General features: G+C 38.3%; 1 protein-coding gene across 6 annotated transcripts in view; it reads right to left on the reverse strand.

Annotated features, from left to right (window-relative positions):
• Window positions 1-16,885, reverse strand: part of ENOX2 (ecto-NOX disulfide-thiol exchanger 2) — a 280,218-nt gene that overhangs the window by 155,433 nt on the left and 107,900 nt on the right. For 2 of the 6 annotated variants that reach the window (XM_047844800.1, XM_047844797.1), the window contains exon 3: window positions 4,819-4,962. The exons of the other annotated variants lie outside the window; for them this stretch is intronic. The gene's annotated coding sequence lies outside the window, so the exon portion shown is untranslated. The remainder of the gene's footprint in view (window positions 1-4,818; window positions 4,963-16,885) is intronic. 6 annotated transcript variants of the gene reach the window in all.

Genomic DNA, 16,885 nt, shown 5'->3' on the forward strand with positions numbered 1-16,885 from the left:
CTCTGCTTCTACAAGTCCAGGTGGATATCAAACAAGAAGGCAGTTGGCATCTTCTGGACAGTCATTATAATTTGATGAGGTTTTAACAATCTTCTACTCTTGAGCCATGAAGTATCATCTGAATAAGTGGACTCACTGAAATTTCAGAAAATTTGTGCTACTACACCATTACTGAGGAAACATTTCTACAAGGAAAAGGTAAATTTTGAGAGCAAACACACTCTAAAGAATGCTGAGATCGCCTTAAGATAAAAGCTGCAAAGCAGCCAGATCTACAAAGGAAGGGTTTGTGGTCAAATACTGCAGTGTTATCTAATCCAGATTACTGATCTACTTCACTGAGGAGTTGGGACAGGACATCCAAACTCTACCTCTGAGTTTTCCTTGGGCACTCATGAAATTTCACCTGGTAAAGAGGCAAGGATTCCATTAGGGCCAGGCATTCTTTTCACAAGCACCTGGATCTGATGTGTGGATAATCTTACAAATGTTTGGAGTTTGACCTTTAGGGTCAAGTGAGGAAGTCAATTGATCAACATGAGATACCAAGTGTCCAGTTTTATTTTATTTTTTTTAATTTATTTATTTATTGAGAGAGACACAGTGTGCGTGCGTGCACACACACACACACACACACACACACACACACACACGGTGGGGGGAGCAAGGGAGAGACTTTTATGCAGGCTCCACACTCAGAGCAGAGCCTGATGCAGGGCTGGATCTCACAAACCATGATATATGCATGACCTGAGCTGAAATCAAGAGTTGGATACTTAACCAACTGAGCCACCCAGGCACCCCAAAAGTGCCCAGTTTTATACACAGCTCTACTCTGGCAGTGATAAGAGAATAATAGAAAATATTAAGGCCAGGGTAAAGCAATTATTCATCCAGATACATGATCAATCAATAAATATTTCTTGAGCATCTATTGTGTGCAAGACACTGTATCTTTGCTAAAAGCCATTTTAGCAGGAGTCAGGGGCCCTTCCAATAATGGGTTAATGACTGAGTTAAAAGGCTAAGACATATTTACATGAACAGATAACAACAAGGTAATCTATAACCAGTGTCAAATGAGTCATATGAATATGACCACCAAGGGGTTTCACAGGTACAAATGAGCAATTCTAACTGATGATCCAGAAAGCCTACTGGAGATGGTTGGATTTGTAGCAGGTACTTTTAGTTGGATAGGATTTTGACAAGTTAAAGGAGATAGAGCACACTAGACCAAAAAAAATGGCATGAGCAAGGTACTAAGTAGGTGGGTGCAATGCTGGTCTTGTAGCAGATTACCTTGGCTGAACTAGAAGACTTGTTTTATAGAGTAGCAGGGAAAGAAAAGCTGAAGAGACCATGGGATCTCAGAGTTTAGAGGGATCCTAGAAATGATCAAATCTGCTCACCTTACTCTCACACAAACACAGATTTCCTTAGTGTGCCACCAATGTTTAACATATATTTTAGTAATGGGTCCGGATTCCTAATATCTACAGGCATAACTGTGGCATAAGAGTTGGAGAGAGGCTTTGGAGTTAGAGGCCTGCCTAAACCACTTGCTAGGTATTCATCCTTAGGTTAGTTTATCAAACCTTTATTTCTTCACCTATAAATGTGGATGATAGTATGCTCACCGAAAGTGGAGGTAGGGACAGAAAGGAGAAAGAATGCTTGAAGGAGACAGAAAAGGATGAGGAATCTGTAAAGTGCATTGCCAAGGAAAGCAGAAGTAGAGAGAATTCAAGGTAGGGAAGGTTGTTAACAGCATCAAATGAACAAAACAGGTCAAAGTGGTTGAGACCAGCCAAAAGGCCAGGGACTTTGACAATTTGGAGGTCACTTGTGACCTTTAAGAAATCAATTTTAGTATAAAAGGAGAGAGGCAAATTGTAGAAAAGGATGAAATAAGAGGGATGGGAAAGGAAGAAAACCAGAATGTGTAGTGAGGAACTAGAACTGCAGTCAAAGACCCCTCCTCATTTGCAGTGACAGGAGAGTGAGAAAGATGGCTTTGATTCAAAGGGGTCACATGGTTCAGTGATATAATATCTGGATGTGTAGCTCAGCTTAGGACTGAAATGACTGGTAGTTCTGTTAAGGACTTCCAACCCTAGCCTTCCTCCTTGCTGAGATGCAGGGAACAGTGACAAAGGACGAAAATACAATTACAAAGCAATCTACCCATTTATAATGCTGTAAGGTTGCCAGCTGAGCAATTATAAGAGCTTCCCCATATAGTAAAACCTCATTAATTTGGACTTCACATTTTTGGAATTTGTGGCAATTTAACCTGGGCTGGAGTCACAAAGAAAGGGTACTACTTACAAAGAAAGGGTTCACTAAGCAAACAGTGTGAAAAAGATTGCAAGAGAGCTAATTTAGCCTGCCAGGGCCTATTTCACCTATTTAAAGAAAATACTCTTTTTTAAAGAACCTCAGCATATTCATTATTTGAATGCAAATTGATTCTGCTAATTGTAGATTAGTATAATCTATTGCTAAAATCCTATATCTGCAACGGTTACTTTGCTCTCACTGAATATGCTCATTAGAAATAAAACTGCAATTCTTTAAAGTTACTTCACAATTCCAATGAATTCATACCCCTTTCCCCACTCTCATGAATTAACTACAGTTCAGGAGGTATTACTCTAAACTAGCACATCACTTATTAAGAACACAGTGGAAAAGCTAATAAGTGATCAAAAAAGGCCTCAGAGCAGCCAAAATAGATTTCCTAAAGTTGATGCCCTAAATCCTTTAACTCTTTCCATACCAGGTTCTCTTATAGCTGATTTAACATACGGATCTGACATACCAACTTGGAAATGGCTGGCTTTTTTTAAATGTTTTATTATTTTTTAAATGTATTTTTGATAGACTGCAAGCAGGGGAGGGCCAGAGAGAGAGGGAGGACAGAGGATCTGAAGCGGGGTCTGCACTGACAGCAGCGAGCCCCACGTGGGGCTTGAACTTACAAACTGTGAGATCATAACCTGAGCAGGAGTTGTATACTCAACCAACTGAGCTACCCAGGTGCCCCTGGGTTTTTTGTTTTTTAGTGTTTGTAACTGATTAGAAGGAGAAAAAGGGCTGCTGCATGAAGGGACACTGAGAGAAACCAGAAGTGACTGCAGACTGCAGAAAGGAGACAGGACATGTATAAAATATGGCTGCAATAACTAAAAAGCTACCAGACTGTAGGACATTTTATTGTAGAGATAAAAGGCCTATATTCCTTAGTAAACCCTGAAAACTATAATAGAGTGTTATAGTGCAGTACAATAACTAATATCTGGAATTATGCCTCTAAATGATCAGAGTTGAATACATTCCTTAAAAAGGCAGATACATTTACACACACACACACACACACACACACACACACACACACATGCAATTTGTATCCATAATGGTTAACCTAAAAATGTGAAATGTGTTGATACTCAAACAGGTAAAGTTCATAATATTATCATATAATAATAATGATAACAAAATAGCAACATTTATTAAGTGATTACTGTGTGCAAACATCATGCTAAGCACTTTACCTTATATAATTGTGTTTAAATCCTAATAGGTGGGTTTTAGTACCATTTCTACTTTACAATTGAAGTGAAACTCAGAGAGGTTAAGGAACCACCCCCCCCCCCACCAGGCCACAAACAGAAATAGAGCTGGGATTAGAACTCACACCAGTTCTTTAGCTATAAACTATGCTTTTCCAATGTTCCAGAAAATACAGCTGTCTAAAAATCACTCTTCTTGAGAGCTCCAGAGAGCTGTGTTTTACTGTGTTTTTGTTTTCCAAATTTGTATTTGACAAATACCTTGATTTATAAGTGAAAAGACGTATAATCTTCGAATCAGATATGATCTTATATGTTTGTAAACACGCTCCATGTTACAAGGTGAATATAAAATAGTAAAAAAAACAAAAAAACAAAAACAACAAAACACCGTGAACGTGTCTATTAGGCTAATCCCCAATCTCAGATCAGTTTCTACACACTGTGGATACTGTTTTCAAATGACTAGCCAAGCAACAAAGAGATACAATTTTAAAGTATCAAATGATCAGTTAAGAATTGGTTCTCCTGTTGCTTCCCCACTCGTTTTGGAGAAATTTAACCTGAGAATAGGCTAATGGAACATGAAGGTAAAGGAGGATTGCAGGGGAGGATAAAAACTCAGTTGACTATTATAAACGGTTTAGGGCAATCAGCTCGTCACCTGTTCTAAGAGAACTATGAGGGCATAAAACACATGTGGGCATATTGTGTACTGGGGGAAACAAGGCTGGGGTGGGGAGATGCAAATATATGCAGTTATCTGCATTACAGGTAAAAGTGAGGGTAGCCCACCACATGGACACGCAAAGAAAAACATACAGTGAAAGCATTCACTCATGAAATCCTTCTACTTAAATCAGTGTTTTTTACTCATCTTTTTTTTGTGTGTGTGTGTCAAGCCTACCCATTCAAGGGTCAGCTACAAAGGTCACTTCGGCTGTGAAGTGTTCCACAATGCCCAAGGCTGAATTATACTCTTCCCCATTTGTGCTCTCATAGGGTTTTTTACCCTGTTTTCCACAGTTAGCCACATTACCAATGATACTCTATCTCATTATTAGTTATTCTTGTATGTGCTTCCCCCCCACTCTACCCCACCGTGAGTTCACTGAGGGCAGGGGACTCTTTCTCATTTCTGTGGTTCTACAAATCCCAGCGAAGTGTCAATCACATACTAGGCTCTGGGAAAATGCTGACTCAATGGCACTGGCTTAAGACAGTGCATTATTGCCTAGCTTACCTGAAGGAGCATTTGTTCTCTTTCTTTTCTTGCTTGACTCCCCTCCATTCTCAATGAGGCCTTCTGTGACCAGAGGGCCACTGGCACTACCAAACTGCAGGGGTTCGTTGTTGTTGGCAGGGTCAAAGGGCAGCTGGTTCAATCCTAAAGAAGAAAAAGAAAGCCAAAATCCAGACTCCATTAAGGACTGGGATGTCTCTAGATTGTATTATATGAGCCACTAGAGGAAAACTCTCTAAATCTTAAGAAACTAGGAATAATAGGTGAATTCCTTAAAACCAGTTGCCTTCTGTAATTTTTCCAGATTTTGTTGACAAGTACAGATTTAAAACATAGGGTCTTGTAAGACTGTCACTCAGTCTTATAAGAAGATCGCTGACATTTCTGGGAAATTAGCATTTTTGGCCACAAGCTATAAAATTATCTTCTACCTCCTTCCTTAAAAGAGATAAGGTCTTCTTTAAATGTGGCTATGGTTAAACCCACAGTTCCTTTGAAAAAGCTTGGTTATGTATTCCTCAGACTGTCCCTTGACATTTTTCCATTCTTTCACTGCAAAGTGATGCAGATATCATTAGAGCATCCTGGCATCAAAGTCACTGCCAACAATAACAGAGGTTTCTACAAAAGAAAACCACAATTCTATGGCAAATGAGAGAAGGAAACAAAGATACAGAACTTGCAATGAGATTAGTTAGTAGTTGGAGTGCTGGGGAGTAATGACCCAGGTTTGGCTAGTGCTACTTCTATCCATTCCAAATGATGCCACAGCATGGTTACTTTACTAGTTGCTGCTGCATCATCTAAAAAGGCAGAAGGCACTGTCTACTCTCTAGGTCTTACATGCTTCAGCCCGGGAGGAGCAGAGGGTTTCTTACTCATCTGGCACCAGCACCTGGGATTTCAAGTGTTTCAATTAAAACTTCATGAAATGTGGAATCAAAAGCTTTGTTAAAGACCAAAGTTAGGTGATCTCTCTTAAGCCTTTTAGCCACTGGTTCCCTAATCCTATCAAAAGAGGAATCAGGTTGGCCTGCCAGGCTCATTCTTTAACCCTCAATGTTTCAATGGGCAGCAGCTATACAATTCCTGAGGCAATGTTGTAAACGGTCAATAAAAGCTTGGAGTCCAGTCAGCTAAAAGTCAATCAAGTTTCAGTAAAATGACTAAGATCCTAACAAAATGTCTGTACATTATTGGTTTTAGTTAAAGTATCCCTAGGCTAATGTTTTCAGCCCATATAACAAATACCATTTCTTCAGCAATCAGACTCCACTTGGCACACCTCCATTAAATGTCTTCTGGGATTTGTCAAACATTTTTCCTTTACATCACCTGAGTAACTAAGTGAAGGAATGAAAACTCACTTCTGTATCTTAAGTCAACTGTTCACTGCATCATATCCATGTTCTATTAAATCCCTATCATGATTAGAAAGAACTAAGGAAACAAACATCAATACATAGCAATGTATTAAATACATAACAGTGTATTAAAAAACATTCAGATAAGGCCAAGACTATTTTCAAAGAAGACTAGATTTTTATACAATTTACAAATGAAGAGGTTTCTTGCACCTGAGTGGTCCCAGGGTCAAATGTGAGTAGTGTACTGTTAGAAAAACTTTTCTTGGTATTTCCTTCTGCAATATTATACTGACCAAAACAAACTCTATGGGGGATGGAATGGCATAGTGGATACAGCATGTGTTTCGATCAGGGCTAAAACCCAAAGCTGTGTCTTTTACTAGCTGGCAATTCATGTAATCTCCCTTACTCTTAGTTTCATAATGTGTAAAAATGGAGTGATAACATTTGTACAGGGTTGTTGCAAAGATTAACAAGATAAAAAATATATATTTAAAGTTATGATTATCTTATTCTAAATGAATTAAAAAAAACAACCTTTTTCAGCTTGTAAACTCTTCTAACGAGGATCTTTCCCCCAAAACTCTTCCCAACCCACAACTGTATCCCTGGTGCCTATCATCATGCCTGGCAAATAGTGAGTGTTGAATTAATGAATTAATAGTCCACAGGGAGGGGTAGGTGACTCATTCCATTAACCTATGTAAAGACGTGATAGCTGATAATCAAGAATTAATGCCACAACTTAGAAGTTATGATGCTGATTATATCAACATTACTTAAAATAATTAGAATTCAAATGCATCTCTATCATTGGAGAACTATACTGCAAGAAGGTGAAAGCTTGATCAAAAGGAATGCTCAGGGATTAGGAGGTTCTGATTAATGATGGTTAATCAGAAATTTTTTTCCTTATTTTGTTTTGCATTTGATAATTTTACAGAATAATATATTAGTCCATTTCCCTGCCTTATTAAGTAGATGACTTACAGAACTTCAGAGTTCTTACAGATGTTCTTACAGAACTTCAGAGCCATAATCTATAAAAGGAAGCTAATAACAGTGCCTAACTCATAGGATTTTTAAAAGGATTAAAATGAAATTATGTATGTAGAAGATTCTGCATTACATCTGGCATATAGCAGATACTCAATAAATATTAACTGCCACTACCATAATTTTGAATTTCTATTTCTATTCCATTTCAATTTCTAGATTGTTGATGTGCAATGTGCAGAGACTGGTCTGAATTTGCTCTGATTCAAGGATAGACCTTTTTTCCTCATTGAATCTTTTCATTGTTGGCTTTACCTTTTTCTAGAAGTTGGAGTCCAGGAAAAGAATCTGCTAAATTAAAAGTATTCAGTCATAGATATTTGACTATAATTGTTTTACTGTTTATTTAGTCCCAGATGATAATTTTAGGGATTTAGGTATTTTGTTACTCTTCCTAACATACAGATTTTTGTTTGGCACTAAATAAAACTGAGATTTCAAGTACTTTCTCTGTGTCCACCTCATATATGATCCAGATTATGTGGCAATCCTGATAATTTAAGCACAACATCACAGGCCTGTTTGTTATAGAAAAGGATCTCATATCAAGGTGAGAAAGACATGCCACTCAGTAAGTTGATTGATTGAATATGCATCCACATTTTATATTCTCTGGGACCCCATACAGTCTCCAAAGATTTGTAGTGTTGAGAACAAGGGCTATATAGACAGCAAAATCCTATGACACCAGTGCTTTCTAGCCACTTTTATTGTATTTTTTTTATTCATCCCCTAAGACAACAGAAAATAAAGCCAATAAATCAGTAAATCAATAGGTACTTAGAAGATCTTTTCTGTGTCATGTATATGTGATCCATGCTGAATGCTATTGTAAGTAAAATAGCCCCATTAAAACTATTTAAATTCTAAAAAGAAAACTACCACTTTAATTTCAAGGATTCTTCCTGCAGAAATTATGACTTAAATGTAAAATATAAGCAATTACCATATTGTAATTCTCACCCAAACTATAGAATTTATCTTTAAATCTCTTATGGAAGCTAGTTCTACTAATTTCCCACTATACATGATGAAATCATTAGATTAAAAAGATATTAGGAAAATGTTAGACTAGGGGGAAACTTTTGCGGTTATTTAGTTCATTCTTTTATGCAACACAGGAATCTTATCTATAGAGCCTAAATCCAGGAGGTACTTCTTGGCCTGGGGACCATTCCTTGCTGTGCTCCCAGAGATTCACCTTGCTTTGCTGGCCTTTTTAAAAACTCCTGCCTCCTCTATTTTGAGGGTTCCTTTTTCATCTCCCCCAATGTACCTACGAAGTAGGATGCATTTTATTCAACTATTAACTTGCTTATTGTCCCTAAAATGAGTTCATGGCACGTCTAACTTTGTAAGCGTCCTATTGATAGTCACTGCAAGAAAAATAGACGAGGGAGCCATGAACAGTTTAACAGAGCAATGTTAGACATTTTCTAGTCTTAGATAGTTCTCATTGTCCTTGCCCTTTTATTCCTGAGGGCAAATGTAATAAAACTTTGAACTTTGCTCATTCATGTCTCCTCCCATCTTGTCCCCTCACTGCCTAACCCCACAAAATATACAGTTTGTCTAAAGGGAAGCACAAATTGATAAAAAATAAAGGAAAACATAATAAGCATGAGTGTTACAGATTTTTGCTATTGCTGTAGTTTATGATCACAACTAAGTCCATGTGGTAACGTAATCTCATCTAAAACCAGGTTGACTGGTTTAGAGAGCTGACCAGCTGTTACTTCATGTCACGTCAAAATACAGATTATCTGACTTCATAACATGCACTTTCGAAAGTATGCATATTGGGGGAAGGGTGGGGATGGGGTCCTTGGAGAATGACATTTCTCACCCAATGGAGCCAGCAAATTAAACATCTCAGAATGAAGTGTGTTTCTCAGTGAGTTCACAGGCAATGATGTCTGCCATACAGATGCAAATGATTCCTGGGCTTTGAGGGGAGCACTGAAGAATTTTCCTGACTTGTGAAAGAAGATCAATGACCTCTTTGTGCCCAGCTGCTGTTAGAGTTACTGTCACAATTCACTTTACAGAGCTTTCCACTATCAGGTCAAATTAGGACTAACCTTCATGATGCAATCTAACACTTTTAATGATTGCTCCAGGTTATGGTATGGAAATATGACCATGTGGGTCCCTGCCACTTCTTATTTGCAGCTGCGGGCCATAGACTTAAGGTGGTACAATCTTAGCAAAAAGGAAACACAATTATACTCTGGATTAATTCCCTTTGAAAGAAAATGGTTAGCTACTGAGAAATCTGGTAAATTCAATTCAAGGAAGCAATGTCCAGACAGACATTTAGATTGAAAAAATAGAGTATCCGTTTTTGGCAAAAGTAACATTATAGCTAATTTGTGTATGAAACAAATTTCTGTAACCTGAATCCTATTTTCCAGCTGACTTCAGTCTGAAATCAGGGGAAGTAGAGGGTCTCCAAATTAGTTTTTACTTCAAAACTTTTGGAGAAACAAGGGGTTATTAGGATAATCGTTAGGACCTTAGTGTGCTGGTAGGTGCTTTTGTAGGATTTATCTATCCCTGGGAGCTTCTCGTCCTTCCTCAGCATAGGCCTGAAAACCTCTGACTCCATATTTTCAGCTGTCACTACGGAGTTGCTCCACTTGCTACTTCTGGGGGAATATTTGCAATGTCTAACAGACCTGGGCTGCAGTATCACTTTGTGGCCACAGTGGCTAGCAGCCAAAACAAATGAACATTTCTTAGTTCCAGGTCTTAGCTCATGTCAAACAAATGAAACCTACTTTGTCAATTTCATGAGTTCAATATTCTGTATAACTGGTTTAGCTGAAACAACAGTAATTGTAAAAGATCAATAGGGGAGCGAAGGTAACAGGGAAAGTGATGACAAAGAAAAAGGCCAAAAGCCTTTTCTACTAAGGAGCTTGCTTGAATGGTGGTGAACATAAAAGCTTCCAGGGAAAAATTTACATTCATGTCACTCTTTCAAGGTGTGATACAGGTGACAGGCAGATTTTTATTGATAGTGATCCTTCAGCAACTTTTTAGTGATTCCCTAAACTACTGGTCAGGCATTCAAGGCCTTCAAAATAAGGCCCCACCCATTTTGAGCACTGTCTTTCACTATGCTTCAGCTTGTACTCTACCCCAACACTTTTTGAACTTTCATGTGCACACATGTTCCCAGGGGATCTTGTTAAAAATGCAGATTCTGATTTAATAAGTCTGGGTTGTGATCTGCTTTGCTAACAAGTCCCAGATGATGCTGACGCTGCTGGTGTGGGGAATCACACTTTGAGTAGAAAAGACTGACACTCTAGCAAAATGGGACTACCTGGTGTTCAATGAATCACTCCAGTAATTTCCTTGTCTCCACACCTTTAGCTCACATTGCTCCATCACCAACTTCTTGAATTCCAACTTTCAAAATACTATACTATCCTTCTCTTAGGGTTTATCTCAGATGTTATTTCCTTCATGATGCCTTTCCTTAACCACTTCCACCCAATTGATGATATACACAGCAATGGAACAGGGCTACCAGGGGATCAACCATTCATTGGCTGTTAAGAATGTGTTCTGTTTTTACAAACATTATCTTTTCATTTTCTTTTCTAATTATTCCCATTTTACAACAAATAAAGGGAATCTTATAGAATTTAGGTAAATTTCCTAAGGTCATGCAGCTAATAAACAATACAGCAAGGAACTTGGGCTTTTTTAAAATTCTAAAACACTGTTCTGGTTCCCCTCAGATTCTCATCTGCATTTTTCATATGCCTTTTAGAGCATGCCTTGTGCTATAGTTCTCTATTTCTCTTATCCTCCCTTATCTCCTGCTTTACTCACTGACACTAAGTTGTAAACTCCTTTACTACACACTTTACCTCCAAGTAATTTTATTTAATTTTTTTTTATGTTTATTTATTTTTGATAGACAGAGATACAGACTGCGAGCGGGGGGGGGGGGGGGGAGCAGAGAGAGAGAAGGAGATGCAGAATCCGAAGCAGGCTCCAGGCTCTGAGCTGTCAGCACAGAGCCCGATGCGGGGCTTGAACTCACAAACTGTGAGATCATGACCTGAGCTGAAGTCAGATGTTCCACTGACTGAGCCACCCAGGTGTCCCATCCCAGTCATTTTAAAAATCTCTTCCTCCAAGATGCCTGGCATGATGCCTTGTACAATGTTACAAACACTCCAGACATGTGTATCGATCTGAACTCTGCTACAACTTAGGTACAATAGTTGTGTTTCCCACCCCAGATGCTAACCAACCTGCTGCTGGGGTTGTCATGAAGGGAAGTATGATTTGGGTTCCTTCAGCATTCTTGGTATCCCCTCTAATCCAGGATCCCTGAAGACTCTGTGGGGAGTGCTGGTAGATGGTCATACACTCTACCCCCAACCTTGATTATGCATAACTTCATTCTCCAATGAAAAAGGCAGCACTGTCCTTCCCCGGACTAAGACTCTTATATGAGAAAATACTATAAAAGAAACTCCATATATGGATCTTTTCTTAATAGTTCTATGGATACTGGGTTATAGATCCCTGCTTTACAAACTGCAGTCAAGAAGAGGCAATCCCTAGAGATGTACTATCCAACACAGTAGCCATCAGCCACAGTAGCTGTATAGCTGTTAAACTCTAAGTTTAGAGTTAGAGCTGTTAAAATCTAAGTTTAAATAAACTAGATGAAATGAAATGAAAGGAAAAGTTCAGTTCTTCAGCATCACTAAGCCACATTTCAGGTGCTCAACAGCCATATGCGCCTAGTGGCTACTGTATCAGTAAGCACAGTACAGACTCTTTCCATCACCCCCCAAATTTTACTGGACAGTGCTGCTCTACAATAAGACCTGCATTCAAACCCACATCTGCTACTTACTAGGTATACCATTTACAAGAGGTATAAATAAGCCACTTGATTTCTCTGGGATTGTTTCTGCACTGTAAAGTGGGAATGATAATGCCCCTTCTTATAGGGAAGTGAGGAAAGTTCGATGAGAGAATGTATATTTAGGATCTACCACATATTACACACTAAATAAGTGTATAGTTCCTTTCTAGTCTAATCGAGGGTTCCTATGAATTTGCCTCAAAAGCAGAATAAGAAAATTCAAGTGGTGTGGCTCTTTAGGCCCCGAGGCTACATCCTATTTACGGCTTAGAGGATGTTAGCTTTGCATTCATGTTATAACCCTCTTTTTCTTTCAGATAATACACAACCATCAGGGTAAAACATTAATAAATAATGCTGGGACTAGTCACTGATGGCTCTTTGCTTGTGCTATTTTTAGGAGAGGAGACCATATTTGTCACCTTGAACTTTCCAACATGAAAGAACCACACTTTACCCTTACAACTGAAATGCTTCCTCTCACAGCTTTAGTCAGTGCTCAGTTTCAGCTGGCTGCTTTATTGTTAGAAAACTACTAACAGTGACACTAGAGCTGGAATGGAAAAGGACTATTTCTCTCCAAACCTGTATTTTCCTATGCTCAGAATGTTACCTGTGTTTTTCCTGTGGGGCTGACATCTCCCAGGCCTAGTAAAGGTGAATTATTTCAGAAAAGTCTGAACTAAATCTGTTAAGGTGCTTGAGTTCTGTGAGCAGGAAGGCAAAATATATATTTCCAACTTCAAGAAGAAGAATGCTTCAGGATTCTTTTCTCCTATACAATTTAAGGCTTGGGAAACACAGCAAAATCACATTCCTCAATGAAAACAAAGTTCAAAAAAAATGTTGATTTGATAGAACAGTTCAAAGTGACAGATGGTAGATGGGTGATTTATCATTTTCCTTAGGATAAAGTCTGGCAGTCTTCAGAGGAACGGAGAAGAAAAAGTCTTATTTTCCTGTAGTTTATCCCTGAGAACAGTTACAGCAACTACCCTTCTCTCCACATCTTTAAGGGTGGGGGATTAGAAAGATGGTGATTGATCAGTGCCTACTTTGAGCTGGCTCTAGGCCATGCTGCGATTCCTGTTGACCAATTTTCCACTTGAGTGACAGGAAAAGGGTAGGTTCCTAACACACTGACCATTAGGTTATCTGTTTAATAGAAGCCTGAGAATGTGCCCAGAGGCACTGTATTATGGGTGTCTCTCTCTAAATAAAATAAATAATTGCAGATTTCAGAGCCTGAGGACAGAGAGTTGTTCTGGTATTGAAACTGGAGTCTATCTTGTCAGATCTGTAATGAGGTCTTCCCTTCAGGCAGATTGATTTCATAAAGCTGAGGTAATTATCAAAAGCAAGCACAGTTCTCCCTGCAGAAACCACTCTGCTGGTTTTGAAAACTAGCTAGTCAACTGGATCTGGTCAGGAGCCTTGGCTGAGCCAGCCCTTTGCATAGTAACAGTTACTACACACAGAGTACACCAGTTTGTTCTAATAGATTCTTAAGATGCCAGTAAATACATTGTAAACAAGGTTCAACAAAATAATTTCACATGCTGTAAGTGAGTGAAAATTGAAGTAGCAGTCAGATAAATCTGCGTGCCAGTGTAGGATGCTTTGAAGGAGAGAGTGAGAGCTGGAACTCCTTTGGTCTTTGCAGAGTTAATTTTATCAATTAGTGCTAGAAGGATATTGGTATCCTTTCAGACTGATGCCCTGCACGAATAACATTTGTATCTTTGTTTTCCCCAAATTGTACACACTAATTTCACTAGATTTCCTTTCTTCATTTCATTCAGTCTTCATTAACTATTTACCCAATTGCTGCACTACAATTTTAATTGCCTTATAATTAACCAATGATGAGTTTGTGATTTAGAAGTCCCTAAAGATAGAACTACATAAATACAGTAAATCCTCATTTACATGTTTGAAAGATTCATCCTTCGTCCTTCCTCCCACCCCATTAATTTTGCTATACTGTATCACTAATGTTTTGGAGTTATGCTTTCTGCATTCCCAATATTTGATCCCCATTTGGACTAGTTTTTCAAGAATGTATGATAAACAACCCTGCATTAGCTGTGAAATTAAACACACAGGACAAAACAGGTTTCTGTAATATATTAATACATCCTTTGTAGATCCATACCTCCACTATAAAAATTCCACCTGAGGAGTATCAATACAGGGTGTCACCAAGAGATAAACTCCTTTAGAGATATCCCTGGGCTGAAGTCAAACCTACTACTTGGAAGAAAGCTAGAATCTAGTCTTTGAGAAGATGACAGGACTATAAAGGAAAAAAGCCTTCAAAAAAAAAAAAGAACTAATTTGTGTTTGAAACAAGTCTTAAACTGCTGTTGTATAAAAGAATAAGTAGGATCTTGGGGCTCTTCGGTGGCTCAGTCGCTTACAGTGTGGAGCCTGCTTGTGATTCTCTCACTCTCTCTCTATCCCTCCTCTGCTCTCTCTCTCTCTCTCTCTCTCTCTCTCTCTCTCTCTCTCTCTCTCAAACATAAATAAACATTAAAAAAATAATAACTAGTATCTTCATTTTGCTCCAGCCTGGAGTCTGAGGTGTTCAGTATGTATTGGAATGGCTGAATCTATAAAATAATATTGACAGATAGTCTCTCATCTTATTCATCTAATTCATTGAAACATTTCTGTGGGGCTGTCAATATGCTAGGCCCCAGCATTTCAGGACTTGATAAGACAGTCTCTTTCCTCAAAAAGATCACAACTAGAAAGGAAGGCAGATAAGTACACAGAAAATCTGGCCCAAAGTACTGCATCAACTTCATTTCTTGCTATTTCACTTCCCATAAGTACCCTTTGCTTCATTCATACCAAACTTTTCAAATTCCTCAAATATGCTAGGCCTTTTCATGTCTGTGCTTCTTTTTTCTTAAAAAAGAATTATTTTATTGTGGTAATAACACAGCATAAAATCTACATTGTTAAACTTGTAAGTGTACAGTACTGTATTGTTCACTACAGGCATGATGTTGTATGGCAGATCTCTAGAATTTATTAATCTTGCATAATTCAAACTTTATGCCCATTGACTAGCAATTTTCCATTTATCCTCCCCTCAGCCACTGGTAACCACCACCATTCTACTCTCTGATTCTATGAGTTTGACTATTTTAGATACCCCATATAAAGTGGAATCATACAAGATTTGTACTTCTGTGACTGGCTTATTTCACTTAGCATAATGTCTTTAAGGTTCATCTATGTTCTTACATACTACAGGATTTCCTTTTTTAAGGCTGAATAATATCCCATTGTACATACATACTACTTTTTTTTTTTTTTAATCCATTCATCTGTCAGACATTTAGGTTATTTCCACACTTTTGCTATTGTGGATAGTGCTACAATGAATAGTGGTGCTAATATTTTTTTAAGATTCTGATTTCAATTCCTTGGGATAAATAACCAGAAGTGAGCTTGCTGGATCATATAGTTCTAGTTCCAATTTTTTCAGGAACATCCATATGTTCCCATAGCAGCTCTACCATTTTGCATTCCTAGCAACAATGTACAAGAGTTTCAATTAGTCCACATCCTCACCAACACTTATTATTTTTTATTAATAGCCATCTTCACAGGTGTGAGGTGATATCCATTGTATTTTGATTTGCATTTCTCTCATGATTAGTGACATGAAGCATATTTTCATATGTTGGCCATTTGTGCATCTCTGCAGAAATGTCTATTCAAGTCTTTAGCCTGTTTTTTAATTGGGTTATTAAGGTTGTTTTTTTTTTTTTTTCTATTGAGTTGTAGGAGTTCTTCGTGTATTCTGGAAATTAAGTCCTTATGTTTTCTCTCGTTCAGTAGGTTGCCTTTCACTCTGTTGATTGTTTCCTTTGCTGTGCGTTTTCTTTTTAGTATGATGTGGTACCACCTGTCTATTTTTGCTTTCATTGCCTGTGATTTTGGTGTCATTTCATGAAATCACAGCCAAGACCAATATCATAAAGCTTTTCCCTATGTTTTATTCTAGGAATTTTATTTTTTATTTTATTTATTTTGGGGGGGGGCACAGGGAGAGGGAGAGAAAGAATCTTTTTTTTTTATTTTATTTTTTTTTCTGAAATTTATTGACAAATTGGTTTCCATACAACACCCAGTGCTCATCCCAAAAGGTGCCCTCCTCAATACCCATCACCCACCCTCTCCTCCCTCCCACCCCCCATCAACCCTCAGTTTGTTCTCAGTTTTTAACAGTCTCTTATGCTTTGGCTCTCTCCCACTCTAACCTCTTTTTTTTTTTTTTTTCTTTCCCCTCCCCCATGGGTTCCTGTTCATTTTCTCAGGATCCACATAAGAGTGAAACCATATGGTATCTGTCTTTCTCTGTATGGCTTATTTCACTTAGCATCACACTCTCCAGTTCCATCCACGTTGCTACAAAAGGCCATATTTCATTTTTTCTCATTGCCACGTAATATTCCATTGTGTATATAAACCACAATTTCTTTATCCATTCATCAGTTGATGGACATTTAGGCTCTTTCCATAATTTGGCTATTGTTGAGAGTGCTGCTATGAACATTGGGGTACAAGTGGCCCTATGCATCAGTGCTCCTGTATCCCTTGGATAAATTCCTAGCAGTGCTATTGCTGGGTCATAGGGTAGGTCTATTTTTAATTTTCTGAGGAACCTCCACACTGCTTTCCAGAGCGGCTGCACCAATTTGCATTCCCACCAACAGTGCAAGAGGGT

Source organism: Prionailurus viverrinus, chromosome X (assembly GCF_022837055.1).
Source record: "Prionailurus viverrinus isolate Anna chromosome X, UM_Priviv_1.0, whole genome shotgun sequence".
In the NCBI taxonomy this organism is placed as follows: domain Eukaryota; kingdom Metazoa; phylum Chordata; class Mammalia; order Carnivora; family Felidae; genus Prionailurus; species Prionailurus viverrinus.